The 17,698-nt window shown below is 47.1% G+C and overlaps 1 non-coding gene across 1 annotated transcript; it reads right to left on the bottom strand.

The window, feature by feature from the left end:
• Positions 1 to 4,182: 4,182 nt before the first annotated feature.
• On the bottom strand, positions 4,183 to 4,257 carry trnan-guu (transfer RNA asparagine (anticodon GUU)). Its single transcript has one exon. It is a non-coding gene; the product is annotated as a tRNA-Asn (tRNA).
• Between the last annotated feature and the right edge of the window lie 13,441 nt (positions 4,258 to 17,698).

Raw genomic sequence — 17,698 nt, 5'->3', positions numbered from 1 at the left:
ACGAGACTCTCTAAGCAAACGCTCTACTCAGAACTCCGACACGGTAAGCGAGCCCCAGGTCGGCAGAGGAAACGTTTCGGCCACACGCTCAAAGCCTCCCTGATAAAATGCAACATCGCCACCGGCACCTGGGAGTCCTTTTTCCTCGGGTTGAGTTGCCTGTGCTGCATAATCCGTGCCGGATCGATCATCCTCTGCCACGTGGTATGTCACAGCACGTTTGCACATTCACTGGAGGTACCCCATCGTTGTGCAGCCTTTGCAAACGTCGAGCTTGAATCGATAATGATGGGCCCGAGGATTATCCCCGCAGCACCAACACGGTGCTGATAGATTCACATCGATCCCCGATGGCGGACTGTGAGTCATCACAGGTCTTGCAGCCACAGACGTATAGACCCTGCCATATGCAGTTCGGACTGCTAGCGACATCATTTCATGCACAGTACTTGCCGATGAGCTTTGATGTTGAGAATGTATCTGTTTGGTGTTATCGTCCGTGGCCATGCATGCCTGGGCGATCGCGATGGCCCTGCTCTGGTCTCGGGTTTCAGCAGGCAGCAGCTTTCGAAGAATGACTTCGTGGCTGATGCCCAGCACGTAAAAGTCCCACAGCATTTGCCCCAACGCAGCTCCAAAATAGCAAAGTCCCGCGAGGTGTCTCAGGTCAGTGACATAATCCGCCAGGTCCTGGTCCCCGGAGCGATGGTGCGTGTTAAAACGATATCTGGCCATGAGGATACTCTCCTTCAGCTTCAGGTAGTCCCAAACCAGTGTGCACAACGCTGAATGTTCCTTCTCCTTTGGTTTTGTCGGTGTGAGCAGATTCTTGATGAGGCTGTATATTTTCGGCCCACAGATGGTGAGGAGAACCGCCCTGTGCTTGGCCACGTTAGTGTCTCCTTCCAGCTCATTGGCCACAAAGTACAGGTCGAGCTGCTCGACGAAGGCTTCCCAATCATCATCCTCTTTGGATCTCTCTAATATTCCAACAGCAGCCATGGTTGCGTGAAAATTCGAATTCTGTTACTCGTCGCCAATTGTTGTGCATAGAAGGACTCCCCGAGGCTGAGTTCTGTGAGCTAAATTTAGTGTGATCTTAGTCTTCTTTATTACAACTGCAGTGTGCCTGAACTACATGGCAGCCAACCTTTTATACTGGCCCTGTTCGTGTGGGCAGGTGACCATTAGGACTCCAACAGTCGCGCACTCTGGTGGCAAGTATTACATCGTTACATACTTCACATAATTGTTATCATTCAGAAGTTATAATTCCAATGAATGCCTGAATCATCCGAAAGGAGCCTGGTTTGTAGGACAAGGCTACATATCACGAAGGAGTGTAGTTAGATGACAAGGGAAGTTATATTCTGATTATAAGTTTGGAGAATAAAAAGAGTAAATAATGGAAACACTGAGCAGGTCAGGCAGCATCTGTGGAGAGAGAAACAGAGTTAACGTTTCAGGTTAATGACCTTCCATCAGAAGTTGGGCACTTGTGTTCGGTAATACTATTAAAAGTTTAAATTGTCACGTAGCAGGGCTAAGGAAAATATATAAAATGTGCCATTTGGAACAGATCGTTTAGAATCCGATTAATGTTTGATCAATTTGTACACCGAGCTGGGAACTGTAACGTGTTTGAGTTCTTCGGCTAACATTCGCATGGTTTGGCTGTCAGTACTGTTAAGTGTATGTTTAATTATTGTCTGCTTAATAACTTTGACATTTAATGTTGCGGACCCTATTCCTGCACTGTTCGTGTTCCAGCTCTGTTTGGAGCAGCGATCCCTTCAATCCGTCGCTTACAGGGACAGTTGGATTCACCGTTTCTTTGTTTGGTGAAATTTCAAAGATTGAAAGCGGCGCACATCAAGCTGGTCACCTACTCACTAACCGCTACACACTGCTCCCGTGAGATGGAAGCCCAGTTACTGTTTCAAGCTTGAACGCAGGAACAAGCAAAACTCATTCACAGAAAATCCAAGTCCCTGAGGCACCTGATTGTTTGCACCGAACTCCTTCGCAAAGAGTTGCGGTTCGTGTGGGGTGATTTGGGCACATCTTTCCCCACAATACAACACTTCAACACTTCAAACATAACTCAATGGCTATAAAGCGCTTTGGGGTGTCATGAGTTCCTGAAAAGTGTTGAAGAAATGCAAAACCTTCTTTGCAAATGTTCGATGCAATTTCAAAATTCTTGGGTAAATTGAGGGCTCGTCCAGGATTTGAAACCGGGACGTCTCGCAAATTTCAAGTATCAACCCCGAAAGAAGAATCATACCCCAAGACCAACGAGCCAACTGTTTAAAAAAATTCTGAAGATAAGGTGTAACCATTATTGGAGCATTTTTAGTGTGTTGCTCTTCTTGATTGGAGGAGCACATGAGACGGAATCAGTGACTTTGCTTTTTCGAACTGTCCTCTGAAGCACCGCACAGTCCCACTCCGACAGTCAATGAGCTGTTGGGACATTAGTGTATCCAGGCTGTGGGTGGTCACCCCGAGCGCAGCAGAGGGGTTTCTGCATTCGTTCTGGGTGGGGACAGTATTTTTCCCCTTCTCTCTTCCTCTTGTCTATAACCCTGTGCTTTGGTTTCTCTATTTATTCCCCTGTCTCAGTTTCTAGTGTTTAAAAGTGAACAAAAGATGAGATGGGTGCCACTGTGGAACAATTTCTCTCACTCAAAGTTAGACACACTACCGTTGCAACACGAGGTCTAGGTAGGTAGCCGTTGATATTCAGGGTCATATATAAATATATATAAGTATATCGACATGTATCGTAACTGTTCCCTGGTGGTCGAGGGGATAAGATCTGGCGCACTAACCTGGATTCAATCCTCGATCAATTCATCGCATAAAAATATTTGAGGTCTGTGAGACGATTAATAATTGCTGTAATCACTATAAATAGCAATACTGTCATGTATCTCACACTCCTGTACATAACTGTACTTTACCATGCCATACATGACTGTAACCAGAGATGACCTGTAAACACAAACGTACCTTACCACCAGGGGTGCATTTGCAGGAGACACTGGATACCTTTCCCAGACAGGTATATAAGGATAGGTCTCAGGCAAGTGTGGCATGCGAGAGCTGTGTAATAAAGGTGCAGGTCCAGAGTGAACTTGACTTCAGTATGTGCCTCGTGTGAGTCTGTATTACAGGGTCAGGACTTTTCAGTGGCGACGAGTTACGGGATTACAGAATCCACAGAATGGCGACCAACGGCTCAGATGAAAAATACAATGCTGGAGATAATTGCGAGGACTTTATAGAAAGGCTCCAGCAAAGCTTTGTAACCAAAGACTGGTTAGGCGACAATAAGGCAGACAAGAGAAGAGCCCATCTCTTGACCAGCTGCGGCGCGAAAACATACGCTTCAATGAAGGACCTGCTGGCACACGAGAGACCAGCAAGCAAGCCGTTTGAAGAATTGATCACACTGGTAAGAGACCACCTGAAGCCAGCAAGCAGCCTACACATGCAAGCTACCTCGGACCCGTGCCAAAGCTCCCCGTACATCGAGCACAGGATCAGGAAAACCCCGAAGGAGAGGATATCCCGATAACTGGGCCTTCCAGCTGCACTGAACAAGTGCCCGTTTTGAAACTTTCCTGTGTAATAACTTGCAACTGGAGCATCCAACAGTCAGGATGGCCGAGCGGTCCAAGGCGTTGGTTCAGGTCACTGTCTCCTCTGGAGTCGTGGGTTCAAATCCCAATCCTGACATTCAGTGTTTTTAATTACAAACTCATTTGTTTGGACACCACTCTGAAGTGCTTTGGGACATCCATCGAACTTAATAAAATGACGTCATTTCAATTGCAAACAGTGATATCAAAGTTACTTCTCAAACCGGGAATCGATCCTGGGTGGCTGTAGCGAAAGGAATGGTTTTGTGAAGCATTGAAATGTGCCCTCTAAATATCTCGCACTGCTCATTTAAAAACACGGTTAGAATTTGTTTCAGTGCAGAAGAAGGCAGGCTCGAAGGGTCAAATGGCCGACTCCTGCTCCTGCTTTTTGTGTTCTTATGCAGAGCACAGAATAAATGATTAAATGATCAACTCTCCCTCAGTTCGCATTTCTTTCATTGTGCAAAAGAAGATTATGGGTTCATTAATGATGTTTCCCTGTGAAAGCACCAAAAAAGTGTAAGGAAAATAATTCGTCCAACGTGGGGTTTAAACTCACAACCCTGAGATTAACAGTCTCATACTCTACCGACTGAGCTAGTCAGGATTGCTTAAGTTGCATCTCACTGTCACTGATCGTTGCCAGGGATCTGTTGGCTCTGCACCATGGGTTTATCTCGAAATTCAAACCTCGAAACTTGTTCTCCTGATTTCCAAGCCCCTTGTATTGCAGAACCTTCATTTCGACGAACATCTCCACCGCACTGTGTAGGCCTCGTGTTGGAACGGTAGTGTATCTGACGGTAAATCCGAAAGTTTTGTGTTCCAATCAGGTCGGGGTCACTGTTCTTTCAGACATTTGTTTTCCATAATTAATATTTACATTGCTTTTTGGCAATAAACAGACGCTTGTTCCAAGGTCTGTCTCACTATTTTCCCGGTGTCAGGCAGAGATACGCCTGCTGCCCTCATTTATTTCACATAACAGACACAAAAGTTCAAAATCAACCTGCAGGTGGCCACACACAGCACTCAATAGTCAGGATGGCTATTATTCCAACCACAGTGGATAACCTCAGTTTTCCAACATTATACTCACTCTGACAAACTACTGCCCAGTCACTGAGCCTATCGATATCGCTTTGCAGATTGTTTGTGTCTTCCTCATAACTTGCTTTACCACAGATTTTTGGATCATCTTGGCTACATTACCAACATGCAGAGCACAGAACCAATTATTGACCGATTGACTTTCCGTCAGTTAGCATTTATTTCATTGTGCAAAAGAAGATTATCGATTCCTTAACGATGTTATACAATGAAAGCAAAATAAAAGTTAAACGAAAATAATTTGCACACTTGAAAGGAATATTTTATTTTGGTGCAGTTCCGGTCAGAGAGATGTTGTGAAAGGAACTTTTTGCAGAGAGGGATTGAGTATTTCAGCTTGTTGCTGAACATTTCTCTCTGGGAAAAGAATTTGGCACCAGTTTCTGCAGTGTGGCGGTTATCACATTCGCCTCACACACGAAAGGTTCCCGGTTCAAGCCCGAGTGGAAACATTATTTCTGAAACAAAAACTGGTTTTAAATGTTCATTGTTCATGTGACAATGGCCTCCTTCCGTGCTGTAAACTTCTCTGATTCCATGATGAGCATTGAACATTTAAAACCAGTCTCCTAAAATACAGAGTGTGTAAAATCAGAAAAGGAATAAAACTTCCTCAATGATTCAAGTTTCACAAATTATTAAAATTGAGTTGTTGAAGTTTCGACTGTCCCTCAGTGATCATGTTAGCATTTCTTTCATTCTGCTAAACAATGCTATCGGTTAATACCAGCAGATAAAAGCCGGATTTCAAACCTGGTAACAACTCATTCATTATTCACCCTTCCCAGTTCCAGTGCACAGAGGGTTATTCATCCTCCATTCCAGAAACTCAAATCCAACTTCTGACATTCCTTATTTCTAATTACCAACTCATTTGTTTTGACACCACTCTGAAGTGCTTTGGGTCATCTGTGTAATTTAATTAAATTACTTCACTTTAATTAAAAACGGTGGTAGCAAAATTACTTCTCGAACTGGGAATCGAACCCCGGTAGCTGTCGTGATCAGAATGTTTTTGTGAAGCATTTAAATATGCTCTCTTAAAATCTCGCATTCCTAATTTACAAATAGGGTAACCATTTGTTTCAGTGTGAAAGAAGGAGATTGAAAATGACAACAAAAACACCAGGCAGCGACTACATTAAGACAAATTCAAACTTTTCACAAAGTTGGTTTTCCGAAGTAACGGCTGAGCTAATGTTGGCACTAACCAGTCCCATCAGAATTTTAAATGTTTCTATGAGATCGCCGCTCATCCTTCTAAATTTCAATGTATAAAGACCCAGTTGATCCAGTCTCTCCTCATATGTCAGTCCGGCTTGCCCCTTATCCTTAGACTGTGTCCCCAGGTTCTGGACTTCCCCAACATCGGGAACATTCTTCCTGCATCGAACCTGTCCCGTCCCATCCAAATTTTAAATATTTCTATGAGTTCCCCTTTCATCCTTCTAAACTCCAGTGAATACAGGCCTAGTTGATCCAGTCTCTCCTCATATGTCAGTCCTGCCATCCCGGGAATCAGTCTGGTGAACCTTTGTTGCACTCCCTCAATAGCAAGAACGTCCTTCCTCAGATTAGGAGACCAAAACTGAACACAATATTCCAGGTGGGGCCTCACCAAGGCCCTGCACAACTGCAGTAAGACCTCCCTGCTCCTATACTCAAATCCCCTCGCTATGAATGCCAACATACCATTTGCCTTCTTCATCGCCTGCTGTACCTGCATGCCAACTTTCAATGACTGATGAACCATGACAACCAGGTCTCGTTGCACTGCCCCTTTTCCTAATCTGCCGCCATTCAGATAATATTCTGCCCTAGTGTTTATGCCCCCAAACTGGATAACCTCACATTTATCCACATTATACTGCATCTGCCATGCATTTGCCCACTCGCCGAACCTGTCCAAGTCCCCCTGCAGCCTCTTAGCGTCCCCCTCACAGCTCACACCGCCACCCAGTTTAGTGACATCTGCCAACTTGGAGATATTACACTGTTACATGTTACAATGAACATTCTGAATCAGACACCTCAAGTAAAGTGCGTGCAATGGGCAATGATTCAACAATTAACATAAGTACGTAAGGAGCAGGAGTCGGCCATTCGGCCCCTCGAGCCTGCTCCACCATCCAATAATATCGTGGCTGTTCTGATCCTGCACCCCTGCTCTTTTTATACTCCTCTCGAGTTCCTGCAGTGTCGAGTTCTCGCTATCTGTCCTCACCTTACCTTTTTCCTTTATCTTACCCAGTGTGTCCCTTGAGGGATTTTTATCCCCTATCTGACTTTACTCATTCTGTCTTTTAGGAGACTGGTTTAAAATGTTAATTGCTCGTCATGGAATCAGAGAAATTTACAGCACGGAAGGAGGCCATTCGGTCCATCGTGTCCGTGCCAGCCGACAAACAGCTCCCCAGCCCAGTCCCACTTTCCAGCTCTCGGTCCGTAGCCCTGTAGGTTACGGCACTTCAGGTGCACATCCAAGTACTTTTATAAATGTGCAGAGTGTTTCAGCCTCGATCACCCTTTCAGGCAGTGAGGTCCAGTGATTTCCCCTCAAATTCCCTCAAAACCTTCGACCAATTACTTTAAATATGTGCCCCCTGGTTGTTGACCCCTCTTCTAAGAGAAACAGGTCCTTCCTGTCCACTCTATCCAGGCCCTTCATAATTTTATACACCTCAATCCTCTCCCATCAGCATCTCCTGTTCCAAGGAAAACAAACCCAGCCTATCCAATCTCTGCTCAGAGCTAAAATTCTCCAGTCCCGGCAACATCCTCATAAACCTACTCTGTACCCTCTCCAGTGCAATCACGTCCTTGCTGTAATGTGGTGACCAGAACTGCATGCAGTACTCTAGCTGTGGCCTAACAGTTCAAGAATAACCTCCCTGCTCTTGTATTCAAGCCTCTGTATAATCGATCTGGACAGCAGCCTGTCCTGTCGAGAGGTGATCGTGGGACGGTGAGCCTTAGTGGAATCGGAGAGGAGGAAGTTCTCTGCAGATCAACATGCAGTCACCCACAATTCCTCATTCGTTAGGCGGGACTGTGTTACTGTAAGTTGGAGTGGATTAGTGAAAGAGTCCATGTCATTGCTGGCTTGCAACAAAAGCTATTTACCCATCGTGGGGCTCAAACCCCCAACCCTGAGATTCAGAGTTTTATGTTTGACCAAGTGAGCTGGCTGTTCTTGGCAAAGCTATGGATCCTTGTTGTATCTCAAATCTTGTGGGTAGATTAATTATTGAAATAATGTTTGAGTATCTCACAGACTTTAATTATTTTTGCCAACTTGTCATCGGGAACATTCTTCCTGCATCCTCGTGAACCTTGTCTGAACTGACTACAATGTAAGTATATCGCTCCTTAAATAAGGAGACCAAAACAGTTAGCATTTCTTTCGTTGTGCAAAAGAAGATTAATTCCCGTGAAAGCAACATAAAAGTTTAAGGAAAATAATTCACCCGATGTGGAGCTCGAACCCATGACCCTGAGATTAAGAGCCTCATGTTCTACGGACTGAGCTAGCCGGGCTTCTCAACATTGCTACTGTCAATCCCCTTCAGTTACTGGTCACTGGTGATCCCAGGCTGTTGATGGCGGGGGATTCGGCGATGGTAATGCCGGTGATAGCCGGGCCTGCTTCAGTTGCATCTTCCTGTCGCTGATTGCTGCCAGGCGCCTGATGGCTCCGCCCCGTGGGTTTATCTCGAACTTCAAACCACGAAACAGGTTCTCCTGAATTCCAAGCTGTGTACGGAGATCAACCATCAAAAGCTCTGTTATTAACCATAGGGGGTCCGGCAATTTTCTGATCGCAATGCGCTTTCAGTCCTTGTTCTTAAAATTGCGGACGTGTAAATTGGGGAGTTTAATGACTTTGAAAGGAACATTGTTGTTTGCTGCAGTTCCAGTCAGAGAAATGTTTGTGAAAGGAACGTTTTGCAGAGAAGTGATTGAGCGCCTGTTGGCGGAAACATTTTTGAAATGAAAACTTGTGGATGATAAAATGGAACAAGAGCAGTCCGGGGTACATTGTCACATGATACAAGCTATCTCGGACCCGGACCAAAGCTCCCCGTTCACCGAGAACAGGCTCAGGAAAACCCCGGGTAGAGGATATCCCGGTCACTGGGCCTTCCAGCAACACTGACCAAGTGCCCGGTCTGAAACTTTCCAGAGTAATAACTTGTAACGAGAGCATCCAACAGTCTCTTGGGATCCCTTGGAACTTCAGGTGATGCGCTCCCTGGTGGTGAAACATGGGAGTGCATGCTTTACAGAGACACAACATCACTCCCCCGTCAAAGTCAAAGTGAAAATTATTTACAAGGTGAGGCGGTCGGGAGCCTTTCTTTCCCTGGTGGACCGCCTCGGTACAAATGTCTGTTCTGGTGTGTTGGCTGTGCCCTCGCTGAGCTGGCGTGTTGTTGGCCCTACAGGGCTACTGGATGAGTCTGGCCTTGCTGGTCTGTTGGGTGTGATGGGTTCGATTTCCGATCCGTGCTGGTGTCGTTGATCCTTTGGGTGCGTGTTGCGGGTTCGAAAAAGGTGGTGTCTACCGTGGGTTGTTCAGGGCAGTCTGAGAACCGCAGCCTTGTTTGGTCCACGTGCTTTCTGCAAATTGTCGATTGTCTCGTTTGACGACAAATACCCGACTCCCTTCTTTAGCTATCACCGTGCCCGCGATCCACTTGGGACCATTTCCATAGTTTATCACATACACAGGGTTATTCAGCCCGTGACACAGTGGCGCAAGCATCATTTACATTTTGTTGCTGACGCCTGCTCTCTACCTGATCATGCAGGTTGGGGTGGACCAGCGAGAGTCTGCTTTTAAGTGTCCTTTTCATGAGTAGCTCAGCCGGGGGCACCCCTGTGAGAGAGTGGGGTCTCGTGCTACAGCTGAGCAGTACTCGGGACAGGCGGGTTAGGAGTGAGCCTTCTGTGACTCGTTTGAGGCTCTGTTTGATTGTTTGTACTGCCCGCTCTGCCTGCCCATTGGAGGCTGGTTTAAACGGGGTCGAGGTGATATGTTTGATCCCATTGCGGGTCATGAATTCTTTAAATTTGGCACTGGTGAAACAAGGCCCGTTGTCACTGACCAGTATGTCAGGCATGCCGTGGGTGGCAAACATGGCCCTCAGGCTTTCAATGGTGGCGGTGGCGGTGCTTCCCGACATTATTTCTCATTCAATCAATTTTGAAAAAGCATCCACCACCACCAGGAACATTTTACCAAGAAATGGGCCTGCATAGTTGACATGGATCCTCGACCCTGGTCTGGAGGGCCAGGACCACAAACTTAGTGGTGCCTCTCTGGACGCGTTGCTCAACTGAGCACATACACTGCATTGCCGTACACAGGACTCTAAGTCAGAGTCGATACTGGGCCAGCACATGTGCTATCTCGCTAACGCTTTCATAATTACTATACCCGGGTGTGTGCTGTGGAGATCCGAGATGAACGTCCCTGCCCTTTTTGCGTAGCACTACGCGGTTACCCCACAAAAGGCAGTCTGCCTGACTGGACAGCTCGTCCTTTCGCCGCTGGAACGGCTTGATTGGCTCTTGGATTTCAACGGGGATGCTGGCCCAGATTCCATGCAATACACAGTTTGTTATTAGGGACAGCAGAGGATCTTGGCTGGTCCATGTCCTAATCTGGCGGCCTGTGACAGGTGATTTATCATTTTCAAATGCTTCCATGAACATCAACAAGTCAGAGGGCTGCGCCACCATCAACAAGTTTGCAGGTTGCGCCATTTCCACCCCCGTGGTGGGCAATGGTAGCCGACAGAGCATCCGCACAGTTCTCAGTGCCTGGCCTGTGGCGGATGGTCGAGTTATACGCTGAGAACGTGAGTGCCCACCTTTGTATGCGGACTGAGGCATTAGTATTTATCCCCTTGTTTTCAGCGAACAGGCATGTGAGGGGCAGGTGATCGGTTTCCAGCTCAAATTTGAGGCCAAACAGGAACTGATGCATTTTCTTTACCCCGAACACACACGCTAATGCCTCTTTCTCAATCATGCTGTAGGCCCTCTCGGCCTTAGACAAGCTCCTGGAAGCATAGGCTACAGGTTGCAACTTCCCTACAATGTTAGCTTGTTGTAATACACACCCAACTCCGTACGACGACGCGTCACCTGCTAGCACAAGTCTTTTACACGGGTTATACAATACAAGCAGCTTGTTGGAGCATAAAAGGTTGCTGGCTTTGTCAAAAGCAATTACTTGTTTTTTTTTCCCCATACCCAGTTCTCATCTTTGTGCAATAACACATGTAGGGGCTCTAAAAGGTGCTTAACTCCGGTAGGAAGTTACCAAAATAGTTGAGGAGTCCCAGGATTGACCGCAGCTCCGTGACGTTCTGTGGCCTGGGCGCGTACATGATAGCCTCTGTCTTGGCGTCTGTGGCCGAATGCCGTCCGCCGTGATCTTTCTCCCGAAAATCTCCACTTCTGTTGCCATGAAGACGCATTTCGACCTCTTCAGCACAGCCCTACGCGATCGAGTCGCTGGAGGACCTCCTCCAGGTTTTGTATGTGTTCGACGGTGTCCAGACCCATAACCAATATGTCATCCTGAAAGACCATCGTGTGTGGTACCGACTTGAGTAGGCTCTCCATGTTTCTCTGGAAGATCGCTGCAGACGACCGAATTCCAAACGGGCATCTGTTGTCGCTGAACAGTCACTTTTGCACGTTGATGCAGGTGAGGCCCTTCAAAGACTCCTCCAGCTCCCACGTCATGTAGGCCGAAGTCAGCTCAAGCTTGGTGAACGCCTTGCCTCCTGCCAGCGCGCCAAATAGGTCGTCTGTCTTAGGTAGCGGGTATTGGTCCTGCAGCGAGAAACGATTAATAGTTACTTTATAATCGCCGCAAACCCTGACCGTGCCATCACATTTGAGTACTGGAACAATCGGGCTGGCCCATTCGCTGAATTCCACTGGGGAGATGATGTACTCGCGTTTCAGCCTGTCCAGCTCGATTTCCACTCTCTCCTCATCATATGAGGTACCGCTCGCGCCTTGTGGTGAAAGGGTCGTGCCTCTGGGACCAAGTGGATCCGCACCTTCGCACCGGAAAGGTTTCCAATGCCTGGCTCAGAAAGGGAAGGACATTTGTTCAGAACCTGGGTACATAATGCCTCATCGACATGTGATAGCGTTCGGATGGTATCCCAGTTCCAGCGGATTTTGCCCAGCCAGATCCTTCCAAGCAGTGTTGGGCCATCTCCCGGGATAATCCAGAGTGTCAGTTCGTGCACCGTGCCCTCGTCGGTGACCTTGACCATGGCGCTGCCCAGGACAGTGATTAGCTCTTTGGTGTACACTCTCAGTTTCGTGTGGATGGGGCTTCGGGCTGGTCTGAATGCGTTGTTGCACCACAGTCTCTCAAACATCTTTTTACTCACGATGGACTGGCTAGCGCCAGTGTCCAGTTCCATGGTTACGGGTAAGCCATTCAATTTTACATTTAGCGTTATAGGTGGACATTTCGTCGAAAATGTGTGCACCCCGTGTACTTCAGCATCTGCCTCCTCTCTCTGAGGCTCGAAATTGCTTTGATCCACCATGGACCGATCTTCCTCTGCCACATGGTGGTTAGCAGGTTTTGCAGAGCTTTCAGCTCATTCGCAAGCTCGTTGGAGATGCCCCATTGTTCCACAGCTCTTGCAAACATACCCTTTGAAGCGGCATGAATAGGCTGAATGGAAGCCTGCACAACACCAACAAGGTGTGAATTGCCTTGCACTCATCCTTTGTTGGGGAATCTGAGTCATCTGGGTCACCTGAGGCCTGCTGGCAGTTGCAGCTTCGTGGGTTCTGCCCTGTACATTCCTGCTCACAAACACAGTTCCAGTTAATTTATGAACATTGCTAGCACTTGTGTGCTGAGAGATTTGTTTGGTGTTTTCACTTGTGGACATAAATACCTCTGTTATCGCAATGGCCTTACTGACGATCGGTGTCTCTACAGCCAAAAGTTTTCGTAGGATGGTCTCGTGGCCAATGCCCAGTCCAAAAAATTCTCTGAGAATTTGCTCCAGGTAGCCATCAAACTCACATTATCCTGCAAGTCGCCTTAGCTCGGCGAGGTAGCTCGGCACTTCCTGATCTTCAGTTCGCTGGCACGTATAGAACCGATACCTCGCCATAGCACGCTCTCTCTCGGGTAAAGATGGTCCCGAACCAGTGTACTCACCTCCTCATACGACTTACCTGTGGGTTTCACCAGAGCCAGAACATTATTCATGAGGCTGTAGGTCTGAGCCCCACAGACTGTGAGGAGGACCACTCTCCTTTTTTGCAGCACATCCTTCTCCGTCCAGCTCGTTCGACATAGTCTTCCCAGTCCTCACCGTCCGAGAACTTCTCCAGGATGCCCACAGTTTGCTGCATCTTTGTGTTGGATTCGTATTCTCGACGCCAGTTATTGTGTTCCTAACACAGATGAGGCTGCACACAGGGAAGTTAAAGTAACAGTGACCTCAGTCTTTAATAAGACACTCTAGAGTGAGAAACTGGCCTTAGGGGCCGGCTTAAATACAGTGCTCCTAAGGGGTGTTGGGATCCCTTGGGACTTCAGGGGATGAGCTCCCTGATGGTGGAACATGGGAGTGCATGCTTTACAGATACACAACACATTCGTTGCCTCAACTTTGCTTCCTGCCAACATCCCTTGTATTTAACCTTCGCCGCACCTCCGCCACAATCTCTCACCGCTCCTCCACCACGATCTCTCACAGTTCGTCCACCACGATCTCTCGTCACTCCTCCGCCACGATCTCTCACCGTTCCTCCACCACCATCTCTCGCCATTCCTCCACCACGACCTCTCACCGTTCCTCCACCACGATCTCTCACCGCTCCTCCACCACGACCTCTCACCGTTCCTCCACACTGACCTTCCCGCTCCTCCGCTGTACCTGGGTCCCGCCGATGTTCCTGCCTGCCCACGCACAAAACAGCGACCTGTGTTTTGATGACGTGCAGCAGAGCAGGACTCCAGCTGTTCTGGTTAACCCTTGCCACTGGACCAAGACCTCGCTCTGTCAAGCCCGTGTGGTGGCTGGTGGCCAACGGTCACACCACGTTAAAACAATCCACCCACAGGCATCTTCCACCCTTTGATTGGAGTTCAGAACTGGAACATCGGGTCCTTCATTGAAACACCTGTGAACCCATGTGGAAGTAAGCCTTCCTCGTTCGAGGACCGGCCAATGATGATGATGATGATGATGATGTGTGGGACCTTACCAAATGCCTGCTGGAAACCATCAGATTAAATCTAGTCAGACCCATCCCTTGATTCAGTTTTCACTGGCCTTGCCTTAGGAAGGATATATTGGCGTTGGAGGGAGCACTGTGTCGGTTTCCCAGAATGATACCTGGATTCCAATGTTTAAATTAAGATATGAGATTACACCCACTGGAAATTAGAGGGTCGAGCATTGATTTGATCAAAATTGTCAAAGATAATAAGGGAAGAGATATAGTAGATAGAGAGAAATGATTTCCGCTGGTTGGGGAGTCCCAGACTTGGGGCCATAGTCTAAACATTAGAGACAGACGTTTCAGGAGTGAAATTAGGAAACATTCCAACACACACATGGTGGGAGAGGTTTGGAACTCCCTTCTGCAAAGGGCAGTTCGTGCTAGGTCATTTGTTCATTTTACATCGCATTTTGATCAAAGGTATTAAGGAAGATTGTCCAAAGGCGGGTATATGGAGTTTGCTCCCAGATCAGCCATGATCTCATTGAATGGCGGAACCGGCTCGAGGGGCTGAATGGCCTCCTCCTGTTCCTGTGTAACAGGCTTGAGCGGCTGAATGGCCTCCTCCTGTTCCTGTGTAACAGGCTCGAGGGCCTGAATGTACCTCCTCCTTTTCCTCTGTAACAGGCTCGAGAGGCTGTATGGGCCTCCTCCTGTTCCTCTGTAATAGGCACGAGCGGCTGAATAGCATCCTCCTGTTCCTGTGTTACAGGCTCGAGGGGCTAAATGGGCCTCCTCCTGTTCCTGTGTATCAGGCTCGCGGGGCTGAATGGGCCTCCTCCTGTACCTGTGTGTAAGGTCTCTGAAACAAAGGGAGGTGATATGAGAAAACATAAACTAAATGGTATTGTGTTAAAAGAGAAGCAGAAGGATTGAGTGATTTACACACAGAAATCTTTGAAGCTGGGTAGATAAGTTACTAAGTTGTTTAAAAAGAATACAGGGCCCTTGGCTTTATATGAAGTGAAATAGAGGACACCAGCGAAGAAGTTGTACCATACCTTTTCAATCCCGGTTTAGGCCTCAGTTGGAGAACTGTTTACAGTTCTGAGCACCACAATTTAGGAAGGATATCAAGGCATTGGAGAGAACGTAAGAAATATATAAGAAACATTTTCTATTGTTGTAGAAGACACAAACACAGGCATTCATCGAGAATCAACATGCAGGTGACCACACACAGATTAAAGAGCCAGAGAGACCGACAGAATCGGGTAACACCGGCAAATAGACAAGAGATATTGACAAGGACTGAAAGCACTTTGCGATCAGAAAATTGACGGCCCACCTGTGGTTAATGACACGGCTTCTGATGATTGATCTCCGTACAAGCCTTGAAATTCAGGAGAACAGGTATCGTGGTTTGAAGCTCGAGATAAAGCTCGAGATAAAGCCACGGGGCGATACCAACAGGCGCCTGGCAGCAATCAGCGACAGGAAGATGCACCTTCAGCAGGCCCGGCTAGTTCAGTCGGTGGAGTATTAGGCTTTTAATCTCCGGGTCGTAGGTTTGAGCCCCATGTTGGGTGAATTATTGTCCTTAACCTTTTCTGGTGTTTTCACTGGAAAACATTATTAATGAACCCATAATCTTCTTTTGCACAATGAACAAAATGCGAACTGAGGGAGAGTTGATCATTTGATCATATGTTCTGTGCTCTGTATGAGAACTCAAGAACCAGCAGCAGGAGTCGGCCATTTGGCCCTTCGAGCCTGCCTTCTTTTGCAATGAAACAAATTATAACCGTGTTTTTAAATGAGCAGTGCGAGATATTTATATGGCACATTTCAATGCTTCACAAAACCATTCCTTTCGTTACAGCCACCCAGGATCGATTCCCGGTTTGAGAAGTAACTTTGATATCATTGTTTGCAATTGAAGTGGGGTCATTTTATGAAGTTCGATGGATGTCCCAAAGCACTTGAGAGTGGTGTCCAAACAAATGAGTTTGCAATTAAAAACACTGAATGTCAGGAGTGGGATTTGACCCCACACTTCCAGAGGAGACAGTGACCTGAACACAGCACCTTAGACCGCTTGGCCATCCGGACTGTTAGAACCTCCAGTTACAAGTTATTACTCTGGAAAGTTTCAGACCGGGCACTTGTTCAGTGTTGCTGGAAGGCCCAGTGGCCGGGATATCCTCTCCCCCGTTGTTTTCCTGAGCTTGTGCACGGTGTCCGGGGAGCTTTGGTCCCGGTCCGAGGTAGCTTGCATCATGTGACAATGCACCCCGGACTGCTCTTCTTCCCTTTTATCGCACATTAGTTTTTGGTGCAAAAATAATATCTCCAGTGGAGACAGTGATCTAAACACAGCACCGCATACTGCTCGGCCATCCTGACTATTCAGTGCTGTGTGTGGCCACCTGCAGGTTGATTTTGAACTTTTGTGTCCTGTAACATGCAATAAATGAGGGCAGCAGGCGTATCTCTGCCTGACACCGGGGAAGCAGTGAGACAGACATTGCATTGTGTTCAGGTTTAATCACAGCAATATCCGCAGTCAGGAGCTGAAAAGGACGAAGAGCTCAAAAAACACAAGAAAAAAGCAAAGAAATGTCAGCAATTGTGGTAAACTCTTTAATGTGTTTCCTGCTCGTTTCGTGATGCGGCGCTCACAGAGGGAGTACGAATTCAGAAAATAATACTTCCATTCAAAATATTTAAAATAATGACATGCAACTAATTAAACTGTGTGCCGGGGGATGGGGATGGGTGAAGATTATTTGTTTTATGCCCCATTCATTAACCGACAGCGTTGTTTTGTAGAATTGTTACTGAGGGACAGTGGAAACTTCAATAACTGAACTTTAATTATTTAAGGATTTTGAATCATTGATGAAGTTTTCTCCCCTATCTGACTTTACTCATTCTGTATGTTGGAGACTGGTTTAAAATGTTCAGTGCTCATGCGACAAGGAATCTGGGGCGACTTTTGTCCAATTTATTTCACAGCAAATGTATTCTCCAAAATACAATTTCCACCAGGGCTCGAACCGGGGACTTTTCACGTGTGAGGTAAATATGATAACCACTACACTACAGAAACACTGTGTCTAAAGCAACCTTAGGAATATAACCAGAGCTTTAACCTACACAGCTGGCCGATTCTTCAGGAGCTGGTTTTACGAGAAGAGAATGACGGTGCTATATTTCGGAAGGCAGTGAGCGTGGCAGGAATTGATCTCGTGTTTCCCAGACTTCATACATAGGAACAGAAGATGGCCATTTAGCAGCGAGTGGTTAGGATCTGGAATGCACGGCTTGAAAGGGCGGGGGAAGCAGACTCAATCTTATCTTTCAGACGGGAGTTGGATAAGTGTCTGAAGAAAAAACAATTGCAGGGCTACGGGGAAAGGGCGGGGAGTGGGACTCGCTGAGGGTCGGCACGGGCTCGATGGGCCGAATGGTCTTCCGTGCTGTAACCATTCCATGATTCGATCAGTTAGTGGCACATTTTATAGTGTGGCTGGGAGCACAACATTGCAAAGGGACATGGATTGAGTCGCCAAAAGTAGAGGCATCTGATTTAGGAGATTCGCGGGGCGTGGGAATTTCGGAGTTTAATGACTTTGAAAGCAACATTTTTGTTTTGTGCCGTTTCGGTCAGAGGTTTTCCATTAAAGCAACATTAAATGAAAAGAAAT

Source organism: Pristiophorus japonicus, unplaced genomic scaffold (assembly GCF_044704955.1).
Source record: "Pristiophorus japonicus isolate sPriJap1 unplaced genomic scaffold, sPriJap1.hap1 HAP1_SCAFFOLD_113, whole genome shotgun sequence".
In the NCBI taxonomy this organism is placed as follows: Eukaryota; Metazoa; Chordata; class Chondrichthyes; family Pristiophoridae; genus Pristiophorus; species Pristiophorus japonicus.
Note: the sequence above shows the minus strand (reverse complement) of the source record. Positions and strands in the feature narration are given on the sequence as shown.